Genomic DNA, 15,178 nt, shown 5'->3' with positions numbered 1-15,178 from the left:
TAATACAATAGTTGAAATGTCCAAGAGTGACTTTAGTTTGTCAAAGGAGGTGAACGAGCCAAAGATACTCAATTAAATAGTGGTGTGAATTTTTATGGGTCACTAATATTTATCTCACTTAGTTATATATGTCTCAGACATTGTTTTGTATGATATTGATTCAACAGTGTACAAGTGATCTGTTTTATATTACCTTTCTTTGTGTACCACAAATGTTCATGTGACTCTACTGTTTCCATATTTATTATTGTTCTGTTCGGCAAGAGCTCTGTGTAATTCATGTGATGTGGTCACTTATGTGTATCGACCTTGCCTATCATCTCGTAATATTTATTGAAACCTCAATAAAAAATTATATATATATATATATATATATATATAAAAAAAAGTAAAATGTTAAGTGCATTAAAAAAAAAGCGCTTTTGGGTTTTTGTGGGGTTGTGGATTTAATTTTTCCAGTAAAAAATGGATGTTTCTAAATCCCACCCATTATGTCTCATAGTTCCTGTGAATAATGGATCATGGACTCTCACCACCTGTATGAAAGAAAACATAATTTATGCTTACATGATAAATTCAATTATGTCATGGTGGTGAGAGTCCACGAGACCCCACCCTATGTTTTTGGTATCAGCTTTTTTCTTAAGCACATCTTTTTTCCCTGGTCATTTTATTGCTCTTATTGCTTTTTCTAATCTCATTTTACTTGGCTATAGGTTAGATTGAGGTACCTGTGAGGTGGGAGGAGTTTTATAAAGTTCTTGGAATTGGTAATATTTGCCTCCTCCTAGTGATAGGGAAGAGTAATTCCCAGGAGTAATGGATCATGGACTCTCACCACCATGGAAGAAATTAATTTATCAGGTAAGCATAAATTCTGTTTTACAAAACCTGTCCTCAGGCCTCCATAACAGGACAGATTTTGAGGATACCTGAACTGGAGCATAGGTGAAATAATTAGATGAATAATAAACATGGTTATTTTACCTGCTCTTATCCAAGGTAATCCTGAACATCTGACCTGCTAGAGAGGCCTGAGGACAGATTTGAAAAACAATGCCATAAAGTGATCAAATGGAAGCCAATTTGACTTTCATATTAAACATTACATTCAGCAATATGGAGTCATTAAATGGACAGTAAACACTTTGGGCTAGATTACGAGTTTTGCGGTAAACTGAAAAAGCAGCGTTAACAGGTCCTAATGCTGCTTTTTCACTACCGCTGCTATTACGAGTCTTGCAGGTTTAGGGGTACCACACACTTTTTTGGCCTTACTGCAAACCGATTTACGTAAAGTTCGTAAACCCTTTTTTCTATGGGACTTCCATAGCGCTGGTATTACGAGTTTGTCCTGGAAGGCCAAAAAGTGAGCGGTACACCCTATAACCACAAGATTCCTAACGCATTCTAAAGTCAGTAGTTATGAGTTTTACACTACAATGTTGTAGCATAAAACTCATAAAGTGCTAAAAAGTACACTAACACCCATAAACTACCTATTAACCCCTAAACCGAGGCCCTCCCGCATTGCAAACATCTGCCGCTCCGGACATCACTGCCACTATAATAAACATATTAACCCCTAAACCGCCGCACTCCCGCCTCACAAACACTAGTTAAATATTATTAACCTCTAATCTGCCGCCCCTAACATCGCCGCCACCTACATTATACTTATTAACCCCTAATCTTCCGCTCCGGACATCGCCGCAACCTACATTATATTTATTAACCCCTAATCTGCTGCCCCCAATATCGCCGCCACCTACCTACATTTATTAACCCCTAATCTGCCATCCCCAACGTCGCCGCCACTATTCTAAATTTATTAACCCTTTAAACCTAAGTCTAACCCTAACAACCCCTAACTTAAATATAATTTAAATAAATCTAAATAAAATTACTATCATTAACTAAATTATTCCTATTTAAAACTAAATACTTACCTATAAAATAAACCCTAAAATAGCTACAATATAACTAATAGTTGCATTGTATCTAGCTTAGGGTTTATTTTTATTTTACAGGCAAGTTTGTATTTATTTTAACTAGGTAGAATAGTTACTAAATAGTTATTAACTATTTAATAACTACCTAGCTAAAATAAATACAAATTTACCTGTAAAATAAAACCTAACCTAAGTTACAATAACACCTAACACTACACTACAATTAAATCAATTCCCTACATTAAATACAATTAAATAAATTAAATCAGCTAAATCACAAATAAAACAAACACTAAATTACAGAAAATAAAAAACAAATTACAAGATATTTGAACTAATTACACCTAATCCAAGAGCCCTATGAAAATAAAAAAGCCCCCCAAAATAAAAAAAACCCTAGCCTAAACTAAACTACAAATAGCCCTTAAAAGGGCCTTTTGCTGGGCATTGCCCCAAAGAAATAAGCTCTTTTACCTGTAAAAAAAATGCAAACACCCCCCCAACAGAAAAACCCACCACCCACATAACCAACCCCCTAAATAAAAGCCTAACTAAAAAAACCTAAGCTCCCCATTGCCCTGAAAAGGGCATTTGTATGGGCATTGCCCTTAAAAGGGCATTTAGCTCTATTGCTGCCCAAAGCCCTAATCTAAAAATAAAACCCACCCAATACACCCTTAAAAAATCCTAAAACTAACCCCCGAAGATTCACTTACCGGGAGAAGTCTTCATCGAAGCGGCAAGATGTCCTCAATGAAGCCGTCAGAAGTAGTCCTCCAGACAGGCAGAAGTCTTCATCCAGATGGCATCTTCTATCTTCATCCATCCGGCGAGGAGCGGGTCCATCTTCAAGACATCCGGCGCAGAGCATCCTCTTCAAACGACGTCTTCTTTGAATGAATATCTCTTTAAGTGACGTCATCCAAGATGGGGTCCCTTAGATTCCGATTGGCTGATAGAATTCTATCAGCCAATCGGAATTAAGGTAGAAAAAATCCTATTGACTGATGCAATCAGCCAGTAGGATTGAACTTTAATCCTATTGGCTGATCCAATCAGCCAATAGGATTGAGCTCACATTCTACTGGCTGATTGGAACAGCCAATAGAATGCCAGCTCAATCCTATTGACTGATTGCATCAGCCAATAGGATTTTTTTCTACCTTAATTCTGATAGGCTGATATAATTCTATCAGCCAATCAGAATCTAAGGGATGCCATCTTGGATGACGTCACAAAGAGATATTCATTCCGAAGAAGACATCTATTGAAGAGGATGCTCCGCGCCGGATGTCTTGAAGATGGACCCGCTCCGCGCCGGATGGATGAAGATAGAAGATGCCGTCTGGATGAAGACTTCTGCCCATCTGGAGGATCACTTCTGCCGGCTTTCTTGAGGACATCTTGCCGCTTGGATGAAGACTTCTACCGGTAAGTGAATCTTCAGGGGTTAGTGTTAGGATTTTTTAAAGGGTTTATTGGGTGGGTTTATTTTTAGGTTAGGGCTTTGGGCAGCAATAGAGCTAAATGCCCTTTTAAGGGCAATGCCCATCCAAATGCCCTTTTCAGGTTTTTTTTTGTTAGGCTTTTATTTGGGGGGTTGTTTGTATTTTCTTTTACAGGTAAAAGAGCTGATTTCTTTGGGGCAATGTCCCACAAAAGTCCCTTTTAAGGGCTATTGGTAGTTTAGTTTAGGCTAGGGTTTTTTTTATTTTGGGTGGGATTTTTTATTTTGATAGGGCTCTTAGATTAGGTGTAATTGGTTTAAAGATCTTGTAATTTGTTTTTATTTTCTGTAATTTAGTGGGTTTTTTTGTGATTTAGCTAATTTAATTTTATTTATTTAATTGTATTTAATGTAGTGAATTTATTAAATTGTAGTGTAGTGTTAGTGTAACTTAGGTTAGGTTTTATTTTACAGGTAAATTTGTATTTATTTTAACTAGGTAGTTAGTAAATAGTTAATAACTATTTAGTAACTATTCTACCTAGTTAAAATAAATACAAACTTGCCTGTAAAATAAAAATAAACCCTAAGCTAGCTATAATGTAACTATTAGTTATATTGTAGCTAGCTTAGGGTTTATTTTATAGGTATTTAGTTTTTAATAGGAATAATTTAGGGAATGATAGTAATTTGTATTTAGATTTATTTAAATTATATTTAAGTTAGGGGGTGTTAGGGATAGGGTTAGACTTAGGTTTAGGGGTTAATAAATTTGAATAGTGGCGGTGGCAGATTAGGGGTTAATAAATGTAGGTAGGTGGCGGCCACATTAAGGGAGGGAGATTAGGGGTTAATAAATATAATGTAGGTGTCGGCGATGTTGGGGACAGCAGATTAGGGGTTAATAAGTGTAAGATTAAGGGTGTTTAGACTTGGGGTTCATGTTAGGGTGTTAGGTGTAAACATAAATGTAGTTTCTCCATAGAAATCAATTGGGCTGCGTTACTGAGATTTACGCTGCTTTTTTGCAGGTGTTAGACTTTTTCTCAGCCGGTTCTCCCCATTGATGTCTATGGGGAAATTGTACACAAGCACGTACAACCAGCTCACCGCTCACTTAAGCAGCGCTGGTATCGGAGTTCAGTGTGGAGCTCAATTCGCTCACTTCTTGTCTTTTAACGCTGGGTTTGTAAAAACCTGTAATACCAGCGCTGCAGGTAAGTGAGCGGTGACAATAAACTGCATGTTAGCACCGCACAGCTCATAACGCAAAACTCGTAATCTGGCCGTTTGTAACAGAATAACATATCAGCCAAGTTTAAATGTTTTTTTAAAACAAATAACATACAATTTAACATACAATTTACTGCAATTGTTTTTCAATAGTCAAACTCCACCCACCATTTAACTTGTGTGGAAGAGCCAATCTGGGCGTGAGTCTGCAGAGGACAAGGCTAGCTAAGTGCTAATGTTAGCTTAAAATGCATTGTTTTGCAGTTGTTACCAGAGTTCATTTCAAGTTCTAAGAGTTAGTAAATCTTTAATTTTCAGAGCTAAATTACATGAAAAAAGGTAAAAATAAATAAACAATGAAAGTATATTGTAATGTCGTTTCATTACAGGTAACAAAGCATTTTATATAAAATTATAAAAGGTGTTTACTGTCCCTTTTAAGGAAGAGGTAGACAACATCATAGTGATGAGTTAGCTCTGTGCAGGTGAATTCATTTTTTATTTTGGTTCCTCCAGACATTTTTTTCCCCCAGGAATGTTATTTGTGGTGTGTATTTTTCTGGGGGGCTCTATACTTTTTCTCCAATCTACTTATACAACTAACATGGGTCAAATCTCCTTGTAGAGCATATATTGTGGGAAAAGGAGGGGCAAGAGAAAACGTCACATGCTGAAAAAATTGCAAGGTATTATACTCTATTCAGACCTATACAGTGGGGACAACACCACAAATTTACTGTATAAATAACTTAGAATTGCAATCAGTTTAATAGGTATGTTAGTATATTACAAAAAAGTAGTGTAGATAAAAATTACAAGTCTATCTAAAGCTTTTCAAACCCAACAGCCCAGAGCTACAAATGTAAAATGCTACATCCCAAGAAATACGGGTAGGTCAACACTGAGCTTGGCTATTAGAGAACAAAATTATGTTCCTGCCCCCCGGGTCCCAGACTCTGAAAAACTTGTTCACCTAAAATGCACATAATAAGTATGTAGGTAAGTAAATTATAACTGTCAGGTGCAGTGTAATTAGTCATTTGTGAAAATTACTGCAACTCTTAAAGAGACAGTGTACACTCATTTTCATACAACTGCATGTAGTAGACAGTACTATAATAAAGAATATGCACAGATACTGATCTAAAAATCCATTATAAAACCTTTTAAAAAAATTACTTAGACGCTCCCAGTTTAGCACTATTGATGAGGTTAGGTTGGGACATCCAGTGAATATGAAAAGACAGATTACACAAACAATATCAGCACAAATCTGTAGACCTGGGCCCAGGTTAGGATTCTAAGAATAATCACAATGCTATTAAAAAATAAGCAAAACTATACATTGTTACAAAAACACTCCAAGATAGGCTATATAAATGGATACATTTTGTGTACAATGTCCCTTTAAGTGTATCTGTACACTAATAGAGGCAAAATAATGTATAAAATACTAGGAAACCATCAGAATATTTATGAAACCACATGATTTTCACAAATGATTTAAGTGGGGAGATTTAAACTTAGTGAGCATATAATCACTATGAGGTACAATCTCAAAAAATCACTGGCTCACAGACATAGCAGAGCCCTCCTCTCTGAAATTTTCTAAGAAAAGTGGCTTAACCTGAAAATCACCCTGAGACGCTTCTCGTAAAATGTAGTGAGGCTTTCAGGAGATAGCAAGGTAAACACTCAGATTATTGCTAATAATAATAATCACAAAGCATTTGATGAGAAGGAAGGATTTCATCCTCCTATTCACTAAATGTGACATGCATACAACAGGATGAAATCTCCCTTTTTTCAAATAAGAGGACTCATGCCTGTGTTAAGTGGCTTACTTGGTACCTTTGGCTTTCTCTGGGCTCTAAAGGACAACCTAACATCAACTGAAACACGTTTGAAGAGAGACTTTTCACTTTCAGATGAGGAGCCACAAATCTAAAATGCATGTGATTGTGATAACATGGCAACAGTGATTTCCTGATATAAGCATGTGATCAAAATCATGGGGGTTGATTAGCCCTTTAGTTGCCGCCACATAGGCTTGTTTTCATGTGGCAATCTTATATAAATGCGGGTCCCGTGTTTGTCTAGCTGCCATGTGATTTGTCATAATAGCAGCTTCACATCTAATAAATGCCTTACAGCTTTGGCCCTAATTGGGTAACTGCAACACCTCTAGTCATATATAATTCATACCTATATTTTGCAATGTGTACAAAAGACTAAGAACAGTTTCAGATTATTGGTGTGAAATGGTTAAAAACACACAAACACTGCAGTTTTGCAGCCTACTTACTGACACTACAAGACTCATTTTAATAAGAAAAATGTTAATAATTCCGCTGATATTTACACATTACAGATCTAAATAGGATAATTCCCGCATTGTATTATGATGCATTTGTATCTGTTCACATCGAACAATGAAGGAAATGTGACATGGTAAAATACAGATCTTTCAAAGTAAAATATAGATTTTTAGAATCCTGTGATGGACCACGTGGCTTTATTGGGTTTTAAATAATCTTATTTAAGCAGCACAAATAAAGTCACATAAATGAACAAGTGACCTAAATATCAAGCACATGGTTAATGTGAAAAATTGGTCTATAATCCAAGACACAAGGTTTAGAGTCATCCTTGTGCAACTCTGAAATTCTGTATCTATCTGTTTATATATATATATATATATATATATATATATATATATATATATATATATATATATATATATATATATATATATATATAGTCACAATACCACATATAAAAGTAAAAAAGCTCTTGTTTCAATTGACATCACATGAACTAGATATAACATGGTTAAAAAAAGGGTTTCTTTTTTCATGACACTATGTTTTTGAGTAACACAGTTTGTGGGTCCTCTGTGCCTTAGGGCCTGATGATCTAAAGCTCTCAACTAAGACAAGATGATCTTAAGAGTACACAAGACCCCTCAACAAAATTAGAATATAAAGTATAAAAATAAAATCCCAAAGATTTTGTGTGATTTCTCTCCAAGCTGGTGAGGTTTTGATCAGGCCCTTAGTCATAACCCATACTCCCATGAGCGTCTCTCATTTGCAAGAAGGCTGACAACTCTTTTCAAACGAAGGTTACTCTCTTGATATTGAAGGTTTTACAAGAAGGTGTGAAGTTTAGACACCATGCTTAGAGAAGTAAAAATGAATCTGTTTATCTAGCAAAAGAAAAACTAGATAACTCGTTAAAAAATCTGTTCTTTCAAAAGGACCTACTTATTAGTACCCAATACAAAAATAGCAATGACCTAACTCCTTAGACATTTTCTATAAGGATTTGGCAGCTTTTTTGCCTTTGTTGCTCTTCTCAATCTAGAATTTCAAACCAGCTTTATGTAATCTAATATGGCTCACTGCTTTAACTGCCTCTGTGCCAGTTTAGCGTGTTTGGATTATTTTAGACTGAGGCCAAACCCCTTGTATTACACCCTTAAAATATTTATCCCCAAAATAGGATACATTTAAATACAGAATGTTGTAAAATAAAGCAATGCGACTGAGGTGATGATTACTAATGTTAGCCGGTTTTTAAAACCTAGAAGGAACTATTAAATACCACATAATTTGCAGCCAGACCCAATGTTTTCTGTTAAACTAGAAACATAATGCTTATTACTTGTTTTTTTTTCATTACAAAGTAATAATTACAAAAGTATTACATTCTAATAAGCAGTACCACTCATGCGCCAGCATTAATAAAATACAGTAGCAGATTTAGTCACTAAAGCCAGTTTTAAGGTCAGTGTAAACACACATATCATTCTATCCTGCTAATTGCTGAAATGCCAGATTGGCAGATCCCCTTGGAAGGCGGCCAAGGAACTGTATCTTGGAGCTACTTTAAATTGTTTCTTATTTGAAGGGCTCTCAGAGTTTGCTGCACGTGCATATTAATACTGTTACAAAACATCAATAGGTTGGGGGGTCACATTGTTTTACTTTGACACAAATTTGCTTAATTATGAAGAAAAACAACAACCTTGTGCTTGTAAATGCAGCAGCCTTGCAAGCTGACATCAGGCACACCTTTGACTGCATACAGATACTGACATTAGTAGCAGCAGGTGACACGTAGGCTGGTCGTCTGTGTGCTAAACAGGTGGAGCGAGGAAGCATTACTGCTATACATCTACCTTAGATTACAGCCCAGCTGGGTTTTTCCTGCAGTATCCCATAGAGGTGGAGGTGAGTTTTTGAATGGCTTGATTATAGTCCTGCAAAGAAACATAGCTACTGCCATTGCCAAAATGTCTCTATAATTCTAATGCATTGTACTACTTGTGCTATTATTGTGTATTAACTAGACAGAGGCACTGTGAATTGATTTCCACTGAGATGCAGTTTGTAATCTTTCACTGCATGCCCCAGTGCTTGGAAAGCAGCTATTTGTTGAGAATGATCTGCATCAGTGCACTCTGCAAACAGCAGCTCTCTCCAGAGGCTCATTCTCATTACTTGCCTATGGAAAAAACACACCAGTGGAAACCCTGATAGCAGTAACGTTTCCAATGTGTTACACAACTGTATTTTTTTTTTGTTAATGGTGTGGCCTGGCTTGCCTGAATGCATCTATTTAAAAGTATGACTTTAAAAAAAAAATAGATAAAATTGATTTCCCCATTTTAAAGGGATATTAACCATATTTTTTCTTTGCATCTAAAAGTATTTGCACCATATTTTATTTTAGAACATTTCTTCTGTGCTGAATAAAACTACTTTTTTTTTGTCTTTTACTTGTGGAGACTTGTCCCTGTACACAGAGCTGTGGGAGTTTTTTGTTTCCTTAGTCTATGATAATGTATACTGCTGATTTAGTTGTAATCAAATCTTTCACGTTTCTTTGAATTTATACCTTAAAGGGACAGGAAACCCCAAAATATCCTTTCGTGATTTGGATAGAACATACACTTTTAAACAACTTTCCAATTTATTTTGCTTCATTCCCTTGTTATCTTTTGCTGAAGAACAGCATTGCTCTTGTGGCAGCACGATGAACACATCTAGTTAGCCAATCACAAGAGACAAAAAATGTGTGCAGGCACCAATCGGCACCTTTCTCCCACTAGGATATGGACATTTTCTTTTTCTTTGCAAGATATGTAAAAAATGCAGGTTTGGGCTCTTTTTAAAAAAATAAATAAATAAAAAAAATGATGTTGGTTGTTTATTAATGAGTGATCTCTGTGGAGAAGTGTTTCAGTGTCTCCCTGCCTAAGCTCTTTGGTACCTGGCATGTGCACAAGGTACTCATCTAAATTAAAAAAAACAAAAAACCTAAAGCAGTTTTTTAATGCTTATGTGATATATATTTTGGAAAGTGCAATAAAATGCCCCAGCATACAGTTTGAAGTTTATATCCCTTTAAGGTGTGGTACAGTAGGGATCATCTTAAGGTTGTGAATAACTTTTTTTTTTTAAGGTTGTGAATTACTTGTGAATGCAAGTGGGTGCAGTCTGTAACCAACCAGTAGTGCTTTAACACTTATGCAGTAAGTGGGGCAAAGAACGTGTATTTTTTGTTTTTTATATATCCAAATCTGAAATAAATTTTGTATTGGCATTTTATGCTGTTCAAATGCTTTTACTTTATCCTTTTTATTTTTTTTTGTTTAATCTGCTGAAATCAGTGGGTGGAGATCAGTTTAGTATTTGTGTAAGGAGTGGTACTGTTTTGGCTGATTGTGAGAAGTTCAGTTTTCACATGATAGAATGTGACAGCAATAACAGAAGCCACAGATAAAGGACTTCAAACTGTTGATGGAATCTTTTATTTCTGTAGATAGGATTTTACAATGATGAGTAATGGTTAGGAGAAAAGCACTGAAATGTGAGGTGTGTGCTTAGTTTTGAATTGATTGTGGCTGTTCTTAAAGGGGTTTTGTACTATAAAAAAATAATTTCTGAAGTGGGGGGAAAAATACTTTAACCCCTTAATGACCACCACACTTTTCCGTTTTCTGTCCGTTTGGGACCAAGGCTATTTTTACATTTTTGCGGTTTTTGTGTTTAGCTGTAATTTTCCTCTTACTCATTTACTGTACCCACACATATTATATACTGTTTTTCTCGCCATTAAACAGATTTTCTAAAGATACAATTATTTTCATCATATCTTATAAATTACTATAAAAAAATTATAAAATATAAGGAAAAAATGGAAAAAACACACTTTTTCTAACTTTGACCCCCAAAATCTGTTACACTTCTACAACCACCAAAAAAACACCCATGCTAAATAGTTTCTAAATTTTGTCCTGAGTTTAGAAATACCCGATGTTTACATGTTCTTTTTTTTTGCAAGTTATAGGGCAATAAGTACAAGTAGCACTTTGCTATTTCCAAACCACTTTTTTTTTCAAAATTAGCGCTAGTTACATTGGAACACTGATATCTGTCAGGAATCTCTGAATATCCCTTGGCATGTATATATTTTTTACAATACATCCCAAAGTATTGATCTAGGCCTTTTTTGGTATATTTCATGCCACCATTTCTCTGCCAAATGCGATCAAATAAAAAAAAATGTTCACTTTTTCACAATTTTTTTTCACAAACTTTAGGTTTAGGTTTCTCACTGAAATTATTTACAAACAACTTGTGCAATTATGGCATAAATGGTTGTAAATGCTTCTCTGGGATCCCCTTTGTTCAGAAATAGCAGACATATATAGCTTTGGCGTTGCTTTTTGGTAATTAGAAGGCAGCTAAATGCCACTGCGCACCACGTGTTTATTATGTCCAGCAGTGAAGGGGTTAATTAGGGAGCTTATAGGGTTAATTTTAGCTGTAGTGTATTGTAGTAGACAACCCCAAGTATTGATCTAGGTCCATTTTGGTATATTTCATGCCACCATTTCATCACCAAATTTTTTTTTAAAAAGTTTGCAAAAAAGTGGTTTCTCACGGAAATTATTTACAAACAGCTTGTGCAATTATGGCATAAATGGTTGTAAATGCTTCTCTGTGATCCCCTTTGTTCAGAAATAGCAGACATATATGGCTTTGGCGTTGCTTTATGGTAATTAGAAGGCTGCATGTGTATTATGGCAGTGAAGGGGTTAATTAGGTAGCTTGTAGGGAGCTTGCAGGGTTAATTTTAGCTTTAGTGTAGAGATCAGCCTCCCACCTGACACATCACACCCCCTGATCCCTCCCAAACAGCTCTCATCCCTCCGCCACCCCACAATTGTCCCCGCCATCTTAAGTACTGGCAGAAATGCCAGTACTAAAATAAAAGCTATCTTTTTTTTAGCATATTTGCATATGCTGCTGTGTAGGATCCCCCCCCAAACAGCTCTCTAACCCTTCCCCTCTAACTTATTTTGAGTCATCTTGGGTACTGGCAGCTATCTGCCAGTACTCAGTTTCTAAAAAAAGATTTTGTTTTTATTTTTTTCTGTAGTGTAGCTTCCCCCCCAAAGACCAACGCCCCTCCCAGATCCCTTAGATCCATTTTATTTTATTTATTTGCCCCCTCTCTCCCACTTTTATTGCAAACATTTTCTGTAGTGTAGCGGTTCCCGCCCTCGGCTACCCCGCCCACTATCCCGCCCCCTCTGCATTACAGAATCCACCAATGGCCGCCCACCAACCTCCCACCCACCAACGATTGCAGCCATCGATGTCCGATGCAGAGAGGGCCACAGAGTGTCTCTCTCTGCATCGGATGGCCAAGGAGGGTTATTGCAGGATGCTTCGATATTGAGGCATCACTGCAATAACATGAAATAATAATAATCACTGCAATAACATGAAAGTGGCTGGAAGCGATCAGGATCACTTCCACCGCTTTCCAAGACTGACGATGTGCAGGGTACGTCCTCGGTCGTACCCTGCACGTCGATGGTCGTTAAGGGGTTAAAATACTCAAAGGGACATTAAACCCCCATATTTTTTTTTCTTTCAGGATTCAGATAGAACATTCAATTTTAAACAACTTTACATTTTACTTCTATTATCATATTTGCTTCATTCTCTTGGTATACTTTTTTTTGGAGGTGCAGCAATGCTCTACTGGGAGCTAGCTGAACCAATGACAACAATCATATAAGAGCAGCCACCAACCACAAGCTAGCTCCCAGTAGTGCATTGCCGCTTGTGAGCCTACCTACTTGTGTATGCTTTTCAACAAAGGATAGCAAATTAAGCAAAGCACATTTTGATAACTGAAGTAAATAGGATTTAAAAAAATAAATAAATTGCATGCTCTATCTGAATCATGAAATTTTGGGATTTAATGTCCCTTTTAAAGGGACATTTAACCCAAAAAAAAAAATCTTTCATCATTCAGATGGAGAATAAAATTTGAAACATCTTTCTAATTTACTTCTATTATCTAATTTGTTTCATTCTCTCTGTATCATTTGTTGAAGGAGCAGCAATGCACTTCTGGTTTCTAACTGAACAAATGGGTGAGCCAATGACAATCAGTATCTATATTTGCATCCACCAATCAGCAGCTAGAACCTAGGTTCTTTGCTGCTCCTGAGTTACCTAGATAAACCTTTCAGCAAAGGATAACAAGCGAAGGAAGCAAATTAAATAATAGAAGTAAATTGGAAAGTTATTTAAAATTGTATTCTCTATCTGAATCATTAAATTTTTTGGGGGGTTTCATGTCCCTTTTAATATCTGAAATTAAAACAGCAGTTCAGTTGTGTATTCACTCTAATGTTTACATGGGAACATGTCTGCACAAATCTTAGAAAGAAAATGGAATAATTTTTTTTTTAAGAAAAAAAAATTACATTTAAAAATATTCGATTTTCAATTTGACAGAAAACTGACTACATTGTTCCTTTATAAAATTTGAGAGATACAGTATATATAACACCAATGTCACTAATAAAGATGTTTATTTAAAAAAAATATAATAAATATATTCTCCTCTTTGATAGTAAAGATGAGAACTATGGTAACTAAAACTATATATAGACCATCTATTGCCAAATGGTATTTTAAAGGGACAGTCTAGGCCAAAATAAACTTTCATGATTCAGATAGAGTATGTAATTTTAAACAATTTTCCAATTTACTTTTATCACCAATTTTGCTTTGTTCTCTTGGTATTCTTAGTTGAAAGCTTAACATAGGAGGTTCATATGCTAATTTCTTAGACCTTGAAGCCCACCTCTTTCATATTGCATTTTAACAGTTTTTCAATTTTCACCACTAAAGGGTGTTAGTTCACGTATTTCATATAGATAACACTGTGCTTGTGCACGAGAAGTTATCTGGGAGCAGGCACTGATTGGCTAGACTGCAAGTCTGTCAAAAGAACTGAAAAAGGGGCAGTTTGCAGAGGCTTAGATACAAGATAATCACAGAGGTTAAAAGTATATTATTATAACTGTGTTGGTTATGCAAAACTGGGAAATGGGTAATAAAGGGATTATCTATCTTTTAAAACAATAAAAATTCTGGTGTAGACTGTCCCTTTAAGAGCTTTCACATTTACCAATGGATCTTCTATTGCTAACAAGCATAGCAGATCATGCAGGCTGCTTCCTTATATCAGTAGTAGTTATATTGTGGCTGGGAAAATATTTACACATTTATGGATTCTGGCTAAAGAAAATTGGGTTTATTTGTTCATCCCTGACTACACAGAGCTGTGTAAAGGGGGGTGAAGCCTTAATGAAGGGTTAGTTGCAAAGATGTAGAGGTAAATTGGCATTTTTAAAGGCACACTAAAGTCATTTCTTGTCTTGACGCATTGTAATAATATATATACTGTGTATACACACTAATATGTGTGTGTGTGTGTATGTTGTTGTTTTTTAAATCAGAAGTTATTGTGCAGAAAAATAAAGAATGGCTGTTCTGTTGTGGGTGTGTCACTCTACACCAATAGAACTGTTGTAGTTTTTCTTATGAGCTTCACTCCAACATACCGTTGTGAACTTCCTGCTAATAAGTAATAAATTGCTTTCTTTTTTCAAGCTTAAAGGAACATTAAACACTAAGTAAATACTTGATAGAATTATGCATTCAAGGAAAAGATTAGTCTGAGTATAACATGTAGTTTCATTAGCTGTTTAAATATTGACAAAATAAGTTTAGAGTTTTAGTGTTTATAAAACAATGGGGGCTGCCATGTTGTAACTTAGGTTACCTTCCCTTCTGTGGCCAATTAGGGACAGTTATAAATAAGTCATTAGAGTGTGTAGCCAATGGCTGTGTGTAATATAACTGTCTTCTGCACTTCCATTTCTAACAGGAACTGTAAAGCTCACAATTTCAGAATGGAATTACAGGAAAGGGGAACAAAATAAATAATGAAAGTATATTGCAGAATATATATATATATATATATATATATATATATATATATATATATATATATTTAGAATTTTATATTACCATCCCAAAGTGTTTAATTTCCCTTTTAACAATATTTTCAAATGTAAACAACTCTGTTTTATGAATGATAGACATTTTAGTCTAATGCTGCTAAAATAGGAGTTCCAGATTTAAAATAAATAAAAAGTTTTAAG

The 15,178-nt window shown here is 35.5% G+C and overlaps 1 protein-coding gene across 5 annotated transcripts in view; it reads left to right on the top strand.

Annotated features, from left to right (window-relative positions):
• RAB27A (RAB27A, member RAS oncogene family) overlaps positions 1–15,178 on the top strand; it is a 257,723-nt gene that overhangs the window by 84,817 nt on the left and 157,728 nt on the right. Inside the window, exon 1 of one of the 5 annotated variants that reach the window (XM_053717496.1) lies at positions 8,715–8,867. The exons of 3 other annotated variants lie outside the window; for them this stretch is intronic. The gene's annotated coding sequence lies outside the window, so the exon portion shown is untranslated. Of the gene's footprint in view, positions 1–8,714; positions 8,868–15,178 lie in introns of those variants that run through there. One more of the 5 variants, XM_053717492.1, reaches the window with a different exon arrangement.

Source organism: Bombina bombina, chromosome 6, assembly GCF_027579735.1.
Source record: "Bombina bombina isolate aBomBom1 chromosome 6, aBomBom1.pri, whole genome shotgun sequence".
Lineage (NCBI taxonomy): Eukaryota > Metazoa > Chordata > Amphibia > Anura > Bombinatoridae > Bombina > Bombina bombina.
Note: the sequence above shows the minus strand (reverse complement) of the source record. Positions and strands in the feature narration are given on the sequence as shown.